Source organism: Protopterus annectens, chromosome 13.part0 (genome assembly GCF_019279795.1).
Source record: "Protopterus annectens isolate FY-2018-M chromosome 13.part0, PAN1.0, whole genome shotgun sequence".
Classification (NCBI taxonomy): Eukaryota; Metazoa; Chordata; order Ceratodontiformes; family Protopteridae; genus Protopterus; species Protopterus annectens.
The window spans coordinates 609,845,537-609,859,131 of NC_056747.1; the positions used below are offsets into that span (position 1 = coordinate 609,845,537).

The window sequence follows — 13,595 nt, forward strand, 5'->3', positions numbered from 1 at the left end:
ATTGAATCGTATCCTCTCTTGTCCTTGCTACACTTTTTAGTGTATTTTCTTAATACCATAGTTGGTATTTTCCCTTCTTTTTATTTTTCCCTTGTACCTTTGAGGTAGTCCCTCACTACTTCATTTTCTATTTTCTAACTGTCTAGAAATTAAAAAATAAAAAAATAAATAAAAAACTTCTTCCTTTGCTTACACTACCCTGTTATTGTTAGTGTCTATCGATACAGCTGAGAAACCATCAGGTTTTAAAAAAATGGAAGGCCTGTGGCCATAAGATTTCATTATTGGATGCACACGATGTGTGTGTCTACTGTTCAGGCTTGGCCCATTTTGAATCTGCATGCGGTATATTTAAGACCTTTAATCCTAGGGCCCTTATAGACTGCAGAAATACCCTAATTTTGCGAGGGTTACTACCTTCAGCATCCTTTGATACAGCATCTGGGTCTCAAACCTCGAAGAAGGTTGATAAAAAAAAAAAAAAAAAAAAAAAAAAGGCCAAAAAGCATCCTCGGACCCTTCAGGTTCGTCTGCTCTGAGCTTGGAACTGCCTCTAAAAATATCAGAACCATCGGATTTGAAGACTAAATCCTCTGGTTCAACTACTTTGGATCCAAAATCTATGAAGTTGGATCCAACCCCCTCGGATGCAAAAAAGCACAAGCATAGGTCACCTTGAATCCAGTCTCCTCTGACTCTGGATCTGATATCTTCCCATCTCTCATCTCCTTTCCTGGAAAGACATCACAATTCTAGAAATTCATCTGTTTCTTCCTTTTCTCGTTCTTCCAGAGGTTTGACCAAAGCAGATGTGGATTTATCTCGATGCATATTCAAATGGGGTTCTCCCAGCTCCTTCCCCATTGGGTCCGGAGACCTTCGTCAGTACTCTTCTTCTTCTTTCAGCCTTTGCCAGTTAGGGGTCGCCACAGCGGATCACCTGTCTGCTCTTGATTGGCAGTGGAGTTTTACAGTGTCCAGTTGACAGCCTGGTGCCCAACCTTCCGCAGAAGGCACACGTATGCACTCAAGCCTAGGACCAATTTAGAGTGTCCAATCCACCTGCAGCATGTCTTGGGAGGAAACCAGAGCACCCGGAGGAAACCCACGCGACCACAGGGAGGGCATGCAGACTCCGCACAGAAGGCATCCCAGCCGAGGATCGAACCAGAGAACCTCTTGCTGTGAGGCGGCAATGTTAATAAGGTCTACCCCACCAATTTTGTCTCCTCCTCCAATCCGAACTTTGGTTTCAGAGCAGTTGGATATGAGAATCCTGGAGCTGTCAGTATTGGATCAAAACAAAAAATCATTGTATCTTGTATGCCAGTACTGTCCACTGAGCGGACTGGCTCCGAACATGTCGGAGCTGGATTGCTCTTGGAGCTGTAGTGTCAGTGCTGGATATAGGGTGTTAGTCAACTCTGAGGTTATCAAAGCCATCTCTGCCCCACAGAGGCTCTGCTTTAGACAGTTTGGCTGTCAACCCTGCTTTGAGTGGTTTGCCTTTGGTTTGGAAGGAATCAGTGGTTCAGAAGCATGTCTTCTTGGAGTGGTCAGTTTTTCTCTCTCTGAGGCATTCTGCTTTCAAAGTAGTGGAGGGGGGGTTTCTGTGCTTCAAGAGAGAGAACGTATTCACCCTCCTCTGCTCCTACTTTCCAGACCCAGTTGTCTTTGCATCCTGAGCCTCAACTTCCTGCACCACAGGGACAGCCAACTCAAAGTCTGTAGGATACCCTGAAGGGTGTGTTGATATCTTCCAGAACATCCCATTGAAGAAGTCCTTAGGAAGACAGTGTGCCAAAGGAGGCACTTACTGTCCTAAAGAGCCTGTTATGGAAGATGGCAATTTCGATGAGGGAGAAGGGTCCCCAAGGTCATCACCTGATGATCTCATTTAGAGACATACTGGAGATCCTCGAGCAGAGAGGTGGTTGGTCATCTGACAACCCTTTCCAAGGGGAATCCATATTCCTGGAAGCCTTTGGGGCTGCCCCATCTGCCTCCTGTGATAAGTCTGCGCCAATGTGCTCATTAATTTGATCTCTTGACGTGTGTGGAAGGAACCTGATTCTGTTGAGCCAAACCCTAAGAGACCAGACAGGATACTGGCACCACCTAAGGATAGGACATTTTGGTGCAAAGGAGTACCATGGTTGTAGCAGCAGCTACACAGAAGGAACTTTCAAAACAAAGTTCCTCTGTTCATCACCCTAGCAGAATGTCTAGGGTGTTGGACAGATTAAAAAAGCGTGTATATGGTTCAACGATTTTTGAACTTCAGTTGCTGAATTATATGGCACACTTCACCAGACTACAGAAGGATTTGATTAAAGAACTCGCCAAATCCCTTTCCGGGACCATTACTTATGAGGCAGAGGGCTTGGTCTCCTCACAACTGGCTGCCCTACAGTTTATTTCAAATTTGTCCATGAAGCCTATCTGACATGCAGCTGAATGTACCTCAAAGGCGGCGGGTTCAGGAATTTCCACTTGGAGGCATGTCTTGGATGTGCCTGTGGGATTTTGTGGAGCCTTTCAGCTCGTGTTTCATCAATGTTTCCTTTGACAGAAGTTTTTTATTTGGCCCAGAGGTTAAAGACACGATATCCAGGTGTGAACAGTATGGTAAAACCTTGGATACATTTTTGACTCCTCAAAAGACCTTCTCTAGGAATTAATGAGGTAATTGAAAAATGTGGTTCAGAAATTCCCAGGGTCCTTTCCAAGATCCACATGGAGATGGTTGCCCCAGGGGAGGAGGGGAGAATTCAAATGAAAGCTGCCACCAGCATGGCAGAGGAGGGCTGCAAAACCAAGGATCCAGAGACACTTTGTCCAGCAGATCCTTCCAGTGCAGCTGAACTGAGGCCCAATTGCCCATCTCTGGAGGCATTTGGGAATTGTTTATCCCTGCAGCTGAGAGCCTGGCTAGAGATTACAAAAGATTAATTTGCTGCAGGGCATTATTTCCAGAGAGACCCTTTTTCCTTCCTCTTCCCTTAACAGTAAACAAAATTCCCAATGTTTCACCCAGTGAGAGGAAAGTAGCAGTTATAGAAAAAAGAAAAAAAGCTGCTAGAGAAGAGCCATCTAAGAGGTCCTTCCAGACCAGAAACAATCCAGAGCTTTCTGAAGATTTTTTTTGGTGCCAAAGAAAATGGGGGACTGGAGACCAATTTTGGATCTTAGCAGTCTGAACAAGTTAGTTAAGTATACCATGTTCCAGATGGTCATAGTTCAGTCCATTTTGCCCTTTCTGCACAAGGATGACTGGATGTGCTTAATGGATCTTCAGGAGATGCGTACTGCCATATAAAAACGAACAGATGTTTCAGCAGATACTTGTGCTTCCGGCTGGGAACCAGTCATTACCAATTCAGAGCTCTGCACTTTGGTCTTGCCACAGCCCCATGGCAGTAGTGGCAGTTCATTTGAGTCTGCAGGGATGACGACTGGTTCATAACAGCTTCGACCAGGAATCATCTGATTAAAGCATGAGATTATGTACTCCAGTTGTGTTCCCACATGGGAATTGTCATAAATCGCAACAAATCTCAACTAGAACCATCTCAAATATTAAAGTTTGTCAGATCTTTGTTTGACACACTATTTTTGACAGCCTCCCTTTCTGTTCCAAGGGTCCAAGCCATATAATTCCAGGTCAAGCATATCGGTCAAAATTCCTCTGTCTCAGCTTGATTGATCTTTCACGCATTGGGGTCAATGTCTGCTGCAATAGTTTTGGTTCCATTAGTGACATACCACATGAGAATGTTCAGTGGACCCTAGCAAATTAATGGTCTATTCTTCATCAGCCCTTATCCACCCAAAACAGGATAACTCAAGCATGCAAAAATTACCTCCTTTGGTGGATTTACTCCAATCAGATAATGCAAGGTCACCCTTCATTCTCTCTCAGCCAGAGGCCATAGTTACCACAGATGTTTCCCAGATTGGGGGGGGGCACTTCTTTGGCAAGACTGTCACAAGACAAATGGTCCCCTGAAGAGTCCTAGAAAATGAGAGCAGTCATCCTAACATTGCAGGCCTTCCAAGACACACTTCCCTCCTGGACCATTGCAATTTAGACGGGCAACATGTCATTGGTCTGTTAGATCAACAAAAAAGGGGAAACAAACCTTATCACCTGTGTCAAGAAGCTTTGAGACTGTGGCAGTGAGCGATCTCATCCAATTGATTTTTGATAGCAATGCATATTCTGGTGAAGTCCAGTGTGATAGCAGACCAATAAAGCCAGTCCAAACTAATGCCTCATGAGTGGTCTCTCAGCATGAAAGTGGAGGAAAAGATATTCCATAGATGCGACCAGCCTTGGTGTGATCTCTTTGCATCTCCCCTCAACAAGTTCAGCAGGTGCTTTGCCTTGGTCCCCCCACTGGAGGAATCCGTGATAGAAGCTCTTTTCCATGATTAGCTCCCTGGTCTCCTCTCTTCCTATCCCACAGTGCCTCTAATCCCTAAATTCTTTCAGAAAACATCTCAGTTGAAGAGTACAGTCATCCTCATTGCACCTTATTGGCCTCACAATGTTTGATTCCCCTTTATTTGGCCTCATCTGGTTCACTCACCATGATTTTGGATTCAGTTCCAGACCACCTATCTCGTCTGAGACTTGATACATTCGAACATCTTAGGCCTAAAATTGACTGCATGGTTTCTCCACTTTCGTTGAGAGCAAGACAGCCCAGGCTTTCCTCCAGTCTTCCATGTTTATTTATTTTCCCCACAAAGCTTCAACTAGAAAACAATTACAGAAATAAATGGAAAAGGTTTGTTATTTGGACGCAGCAAAACGACATTGACCACTTTTCAGCACCATTACCCAACATTCTGGAGTTTTTAGCTACAATTTTTAATGAAGGTACTAGTTCTTTAATTGTAAAAGTACAATTAGCTGCCATTTCTAATTTTTACATTGGAGTAAATAATTTGTCCTTGGCATCTTCCAAACTTTGTAAGGCTTTTATAAGGGGAACTGTTCTTATTAGACATTTTTTTAAAGATCCCACTCCACCGTGGGATTTGATTTTTGTTTTACAATCTTTGACCCAATTTTCTTTTGAACTGTCAGCCAAGTGCGAACTAAAATACATGTTTAACCTGGAGGACTGTTTTTTTAGTGGCCATTACATCTGCTAGAATAGTTTCACTGCAAATGCTATCTTCTAAACCTCCTAATATGATTTTTCATAAAGATAGGGTATCCTTACGAACCAACCCATCCTTCCTTCCTAAGGTGGTGTCAGAATCCACTATTAATTAAAATATCAACCTTCCAGCTTTCTTTCCAGTTTTTGCAAACAATTGAGAGTATACGTTGAGCCTGTTGGATGTTCACCGACAGTTACATTTTTATCTGCATAGGATAAACATTTTCAGGAAATCAGATCAATTGTCACCTTTTTGGATTCATAATTTGGCAAACCAGTTACTAAAGTAACCTTAGCAAAGTGGTTAACTGTATTTCATTTTTTTAACATAAAAATGGGGTTGTCTTTGCCAAAACCTCTAAATGCTCATTTTACCAGGTCTATGGCAACTTCTTCAGTGTTTTTTTTTTGTCCAGATCCTGTTTGGATGATATTTGTGCAGCTGCAGCTTGGGCTAAGCCTCATACCTTTTTTTTTTGCTCATTACAAATTAGATTTGGTCTCTAGGGGATGAGCAGCCTTTGGCTTAGCAGTGCTCAGGAATATCCTTCCTTAGTCCTTCTGGGATTCAGATAGCTGGGACTCTATCCCATTTGTTGAGGAATGAATGAGAATGACAACATTGATTAAAGGGTTATGTATTTACCATAATGTTAATCTGTGTTGTCCATTTTCATTATTTCTTAACTTCCGTCTCTCCAGCCCCCTACCATTTTGACTTCTGTAAGGAATAGAAGAAGCTAAATTAACCAGTGTTCCTTTATTTGAGCTCCAGATTCTGTTCTCTCATCTCTTTATATTTATTAAATATGCTATAGACTTACAAGTCAGCAAACAAGTGATGAGATATGGTAGAGGATTGGTGCATTATGATTAAGGGAGGATACAAACCAAACAACTGAGGAAGAATGAAAGTGGATAACACCGAGGGAAAGTTATGGTAAATAACTTTTTTCCATATTTCATTACTTCAGTTTTTTTTATTCTTTTCTTTTTATTTCCCCTTAAATCAGTTAATATCCCCTGTATTTGTAATATACTTGTTTACAAAAACGTAATCTAACATTTTTTGAAATAAATTATCTCACTTTGCACATCACATAAATCGCTACCATTCTGTAAACCTTTTCTTTGCATCCTAGATCTACAATTATTAATCTTTCTATTTTTATTAATGCAACATCTAAAATCTTTTCCACTCTTCTGCAAAATATTGCTATTCCTGGATACTTTTAATTCCCCATATTATTTCCCCATCCCATATTATTTGTGTTTGCAGTCTTTCATAAGTCAGAAATCTTATATTTTCTAAAATATCATTACATTTGTTACACCATTCTAAAATTCCTCTCCTCCTTGAATCCTATCTTCTTCATAGTGTAAACATTAACTGAAAGAATCCTTAAATTATTCCTTTCTCTGTTCCTTAATTTAAAGGATATATTCTTCCTCCTCTATTGCTTTCTTTAAAATGTTACCCATTTCTTTCTTTTCCTTTATAGTAAAGCCTTTGAGTTATCTTTTTCAATCTTCTACTCTTTTACCAGTGGAATTTTATCTTGCTACTTTCCAACTATATCTTCATCACTGACTTCCGATTCTATCTGTAATTCCTGTCCTTTTTTTTCTGTCTCCCTTTTTACTTTTAAAATGTAGTCTATTTCCTCTTCATTTCCACTTTGCTTTTTATCATTGCTCTGATTTACAATACTTTGTTCATTCTTTTTCTTTACAAGCTATTCATTTTGCAGGTTGCCCATTTTTTTTTACATTTATAACTCTCAAGTTCACATTTCTTTGCTTCATGTCCTGTTTTACCACATATATGACATTTCTTTTTGCTAGAGTTACTAAGAAAATGTTGTTCTTTCTCCCAAAAAAATGTTTCTGATTCCCCTCAGTACTTTACAACATAGTGTTACCTTCAACATTTGTAACACTTGGAATGTATGTTTTTTTTTCCCCATTTCCATTTTTAAGATGATATTGTAATCCCATCCCCCAGTCCATAGACTCCTATTGTCATAAACTTTTGAAATGTCTCTTACTTTGCAAACTATTTTTTAAATGTTCTTTTAAAGTCTGTCTTTCAACCTCTGTTTGAAATAGCACATGTATTTTCTTTAGTCTCTCAAAAACGATGCTTTGATTGCATACTGATTCCACGGATTGTTGTTCTGTCTTTTCAGTTATTGTAACTTGGGGAATAATATGTAAGTTGTGTGTGTGCCTGCTACTGGAGTCACATTTTCGATACCAACTATTTTCATAACTTTCTTTAGAAATCTACCCTGTTATACACTTCCTTTCTAAGTTCACCAGATAAATCTTTACTGTTGCAAATCAAGTTCCAGTCCCACCTATGAGTAATACTCTGTAATGAAAGCTGATTTATTTCTCCCAAAAATTTCTTAAGCTTCATAATAGGTGGAATATAAATGCATGCCAGCATAATCCTCCTTTCTTGCCAGTAGCTTCTTACTACCACAAATCTACCCTTATTGTATTTTTATCACTAGTGGAACTCCCCTAGCAATTAATGCAGTTACTCCCCTTTTCCTTTGTCCCTGATGTTCTGCTGAATATCTATCCTGAAATCCTTTATCAGATTCACATGCTCATTTCTTTATAAGTGTGTCTCTTGCAGCATTGCTGTTTGCACTTTGTATTTCTTAATATAATTTAATACTGTTACCTTTTTGTCTGTACAGTGTATGAATTTTTTGATCCCTTAGTTCAGTATCCCATATCAGTCTTTGTAGCACATTGGTCTTTAAGACTATTTTTATGATCATGTCAAAGTATGATATTATTCTTCAGGAGACTTTGTTTTAAGAGTTGTCTTTAGAAGATGAGCATGTTGGGATTTCTGGATGTGTTGAGTACCTCTTCAGACTTGTGTCCTTTACATTTTAAAATGTTTATCATGGTGGATATAACCATTTTAAATGTATCCTGTGCATGGTTGTGGCTAAGAGATGGACCTAGGTTGAAGGATAGCCTTTTCTTTCTTTCTTTTTTTTTTCCTTTGCCAGGTAAGGTGATTTTTCAGAACTGGAATCTTCACATCCAGACAGGGGTCTTGCTGGGAAATGCATTGAATGCTGCAGTCATGGAAAAGGAGGGAAAAGTAAAGGAAGAGTCTTTACCTAGTGAGATATTTGTAGCCATGCGTTCAGGTTTCATGTTGTGGCTGAATATGCCTTGTGTTTAATAGATATAGCCAGAGAAAGAAGTTTACCTTTAAAAGTCAGGCTGCTAGGGGCAGATTCTCCAAAATGAGAATCCCAATGTATTTCTTCTCCAAATTGGAAACCCCCTTTCTTGCTTACACAGACAGAACCCAGTTAGTGACTCTTGGGCAACTGTACTTCCTGTGTTCTTGTAACTCTCCTTTGGCAGTGCCTCTAGGTTGCTATTCCTTGTCATATAAAATTGCCAGTAGTAAAAAAAAATCACTAGTAGCTGAAGACAGAACAGCTTTTTAAATCTGGTCTTCTTAACCCCACTAAAATAAAATCACTACTCTTCCATAATTCTCAGCATCCTCCTAGTTCTGTGTCCATTCCTAATCCACCGCAGTTGCAATACACCCAATGAATTTTTCAGTAATGCTAAGTTAGGGATCATCACTGATAAATTGTTTGTTTATTTGACTACCACCTGCAATAAAAAAGCAATATTTCAAGAAGCCAAAGACTGGTCTTCATTTATACAATAAAATAATTTCTTGTGAGTCAAGTTTGGTTATCCAGTTCCCATTCCGTCGTAATGTTAGGTCTTGTTTACAGCTGTACTGTTCTCGCAAATTTTCATACTCTTCATCTCATTAAATTGGATTAATATGATGATAGTATAGCAACATTTGCTGCCACTCCTTTTAATGCTGGTAAATTCTGCATTGTCCTAAAGTCTGACCGCTTATATGAGCTGCCCATTTCACTACTTCTTGCCAGCTGAAAATTTTTCATGAATCCTCTCTCACCCTCATACCCTGTTCTGCCACACATTTTCCTTTTCTCTCGTGTACACCATCCAGAACTGTAAGGTCTCAAAAGTTTTTCTAAAATATGGTTAGGTTGGTAGGCCAGCAATCACTGTATATAGTATTAGTAGCCAACTGCTCAATGCCTTCTTACCCTCTTTTAAGATAAGTTTCGAGTACTAGGCAATAGTAAATGTGCATTAAATGCTGAAATACTGTCCTACATATAGTTGTAATGGCTCTGTTACCTACACATACTATTATTAACTTCTATTCATTTGTAGTCCATAAATTCCCAGCTATCTGACTTTGCTTTTCCTACTGTTTTGTGTCCTTTTCTCACCTCTTGGAACTGTTCTTTGTACAAATGTAAAAATATTAGAACTCAAATGATTAAATTTTGGAGGACACTGTTCTGTGCTCTTAAACTGGTAGGATTTCTTACTCTCATTTTGTTTCAGTATTGTACATGCCAGCATTCGTGCATATTAAACTTGTCCTTTTGATTCTTGCCAACATTGTAAATAGTTAATGCTTTCTGCAGATTATATATTTACCAAGTCTGATTTATATTTATATGGTCTGATATGAAAGGTCTAATTTTGACTTGCCTTACTGTAAATGAATGTATTTTAACTGAGGTTTTATCCTTGAGCTTCTTCTGAAAGTGAATTCTTCCCAAATGGACTTTTTGTGATTGTCAGATGCAAGTGTACTGCTTAGCTGCTAAACTTCAGGTAGTTTCAATGCTTTTTTTGAGAAGTAATGACAATTCTACAAGAAACCAGAAAACTTAGTACTAGAAAGTCTTTGTACATCCAAGTGGAGGAGGTACCTTCATTAATGTCGGAAGGCATGCTTGGTATTGAATCATGTGAGCTGACCAGGACTACTTGAATTGATTTGTAACCCAGTTGATAATTTCATGTTTAATCAGGCATAATTATTTTAAAAGTCTGTTTATTAATTTCCTTAAAATAGAAGACTTCAAATGAAAAAGATGTTAATTGTAAGTAAAACAAGACAAAAAAAAATAAATTAAATAAAAATAGATGTATTTTTGCAAGAAGGCAATCCCAGCCTTGCACCATCACCCACTTACTTGTGTCATATCCATGGTCATACAGCCCTCTTCACTGAGGTTGTGCAGCCTTGAAGTTAGTGTAATTAAAAAAATGGAATGCAAGTGGGGCAAAGTCTCCCACATTGTGGGGTGGTTGGTTGTTGGGAGGCAGCTTGTCCTCCATTCAGGAATAATATAGAAGGTACACTTTTGTGTACATTGCAAGACTGCACTTTAGAATGTGTGCAGGCTTCATAGAAAGTATGATCCAGTGGAATATGTTATGGTCAGCAGTTCATATAGTGGCAGACTTGTCCGTAGTAAAGACAATTTTGACACTGTTAGGCAAACATTTGTCTATTCTTCTATCAAGGAATATTGTTTATCTATTGGCATTTCTGCTTTGAACTTTCTTTAGGTTCTCTTCCCACCTATATGTTGTCGCTGAGAGTATATCTGCTTCTTAATTTTCCTAAAAAGACAGATATTTCTAGAGTGGAAGTGAATTCTGTTTTGGAAAGGTTGACCAAATTTTCTTTTGACCCTACTAAGTCAATTTCTTCAAAGATTTTACAGTAAACTCTCAGTTAACTGGAACTTGAGCAACTGGCACTCTGAAACAACCAGAAAAAAATATTGAAGAAATACAGTACAATTTTCTTGTGTTGCACTTTCGTTTCCCCCTGCAGAAACATGCTGTGCATTTTTAGAGTTTGAGTTTTAAAAAGGAAGATGGGAATACATTCTGTCTCTCCCCAACCTGAGAACAAGTCAAGCCAAACAAATAGTATAGGGTACAGTATTAGTTAGGCCTATTTTTAAAAGTAACTCTCAAACAACCAGAAACTACAGTTATCTGGCATCTACCAATCGCCATGAAGCTGTCAAAAAGTGAGCACAGCTGTTGGTGTCATTTGAACCTTACAGCTTAGAGGTTCTGGTGGGGATGCGGCCTATGTTTAAATAGTTAGCTGGAACTTTTACCTTGTCCTGTGATTAGGCAGGTAAGCTCTTATATGGTCCACTGAGAAGTCTGATAGAGCCATGGCATTGGCAGCATTCTTCAGAGAAGCGCTGCCGGGGGGTGCGACTTCAGTGCTGCTGGTACTTGGTCCTGCATCTAGAACATAAAAATTATTTTAAAGGTTTTTTTTGTTTTTAAACGGGAAACATCTTTATTGAATTATCATTTATAATGTAGGCAATCATACATTTATATAAATGAAAATAAGTAATACTGACACATTTTCAGTTGCAACATTATACATCACATATAATTTTCTGTATAGCCACTGTTTGTCACACATTACATAGCTCATTCAATTCCTGCTAGTTTCAAAGTATGTTTGTTTTTAAGCTGGAGGAGATTTTGCAAGGGTAGTCCTTTAGAGGCTGTAGATTTATGATTTAACTGCTCTGCCTATATGTTATGTCTTGGCTAAATAGAAGTTAAATAGGATTCAAGAACAGTAATGTGAGGTTGCCATAACATTAGATGTCTGTATCCATTCATACCAGTTTTTCCAGAGTGCCAGCAGCCCTCCCTGTCTTAGTTTTCAAGTATATATCTAATCAGGATTGTTGACAAGTTAAGTGCTGGCTGTGAAATTTATGACTGAGATAGGCAGGTTTTAGCCATTAGGAGGGCTAATATGAAAAGGAACCTAGGAGACATTGCGTGTGTGAACTCTCTTGTGGAGAGGGGTTTCTTTGACCGCTCTGTTGGGCAAATTGAATGTTATGGTCTGTATGCTGTTAGTGACAGTAAATATCACAGGCTGAGTTCCCAGTGAATGTGTGTACTAACTGCAGGGCCTTGGGCGAGGGGTGACGCAGTTATTGCTATAAAAATGGGAGCCAGGTAGTGTCCGCTACTAGTTGCATACCCAAATATTTGGTTTTGGAAACTGGAATGAATGAATGTCTTCCAAAAGTATCAAAGTGTACATATTTGAGAAGTTAGCTTTCTTCTGTGGACAGATGAAGTAACAAACTATGTTAGCAGGTTTTGCCAAATGTCATATTTGAACTTCTTTTGTCCCCTTAATTGTGCGTGTATTTAAATGTTCAGTATAGTGTTAGAATATATTTTATAGAACTTAAAGCAAAATGATTAGACAGGATTTGTTTTACCCACTGGTGTTATGTAGATCTGTCTTCCTGCTGCGGTCCACTTTGCATAATCCACCAGATAGCTTATTTCAGTTGTAAGAATGGCGCTAACTGTGCAGCCAAGTTTGCAAACACATTAACTGATGATTTATTGTATGTTGAAACATGGTTAACAGCTGAAGGGGAGGAACAAATAAGAGTAGTAGACAGATGGGCAGGTAATAGAGGCACAGATAATAAGAATTTGTAGGAGAAAAGGAGTACTGAAGAGCAGTCCATATTGGACAAACTTTGGGAGTATGTACAGAGCACCATGCAGTTTGAAGAAATAGCATTTGTGCCGCTTATTAAAAGAAGTAGCATTTGTACCTGTGTTAAGTGATACTGACACCTGTAGTGGAATGAAAAGTTGCTTCTCTGAATATATATTTTAAATTGATTGTAAAACTTGAGAAAGGGGGATTTCAGTGTTGCAGGTAAAACTATTCCCATATGGGGGGGTGGGGGATATTGTGCAACTTTTATTTTGCTGTGTGGCTTGTTTTGAGAGGTAGGCTGTTGGCAGTTGCCCCTTTTTGTTAGCTTGCAGGCAAAAAGGGGTAAAGCATCAAGATTCAGTATTTTTTTTACTTAAGTATGCTATTAACAAGGTATTTTTATTGGTAGTTAGTTTACTTTGACCAGGAATATGCAGTAGTGTTCTCTTTGTGAGGCCAGGTTGACAAATCTTCAAATGTTTATGGTGCTTCTATACAGATAATATATATTGTTTCTTAAAGGACACATGCTACAGTGGGAGACAGTATTCTGGCTGGATTAATAGGACCCCTTTACCTATGGCCATACTTCTTCATATAAGAAGTGGATTTTTTAGCCCAAAATAGGGGTAAGTTAATTTTTGCTTTGGCTGAATTAATGTGGTATTGGAAGCTGAGATACTGTTCTAAAGCATCTCGACAAATTTGAAGGTAGAGGTCGGTATTCTTGCCCTAGAGGCTGTAGGTGTGGTTTTCTTGGTTTTTCAAATAAGTTTTTTTTTGCTACAGCTACTTGGAGAGTTGAGATGGCTTCTTTGCAGGTCTTTGTTTTTTTTTCCTCCAGTTCATTTTTGTGACTGGAATGGGAAGTAATGTCCATGTATATGACTATATCTGCATGCAGGATTCTTACTCATGTATGTACAGCATTCGTGTTCCAGAAATAGTCCATCCTAATAGGTTAGGTCACAAAGCTACATTGCAGATCTGAACTTAATTCTCAC

At 38.9% G+C, this 13,595-nt stretch overlaps 1 protein-coding gene across 2 annotated transcripts in view; it reads left to right on the forward strand.

Annotated features, from left to right (window-relative positions):
* The window catches only part of TRIM37 (tripartite motif containing 37), a 2,575,817-nt gene that overhangs the window by 172,442 nt on the left and 2,389,780 nt on the right, over positions 1 to 13,595 (forward strand). The window lies entirely within an intron of this gene.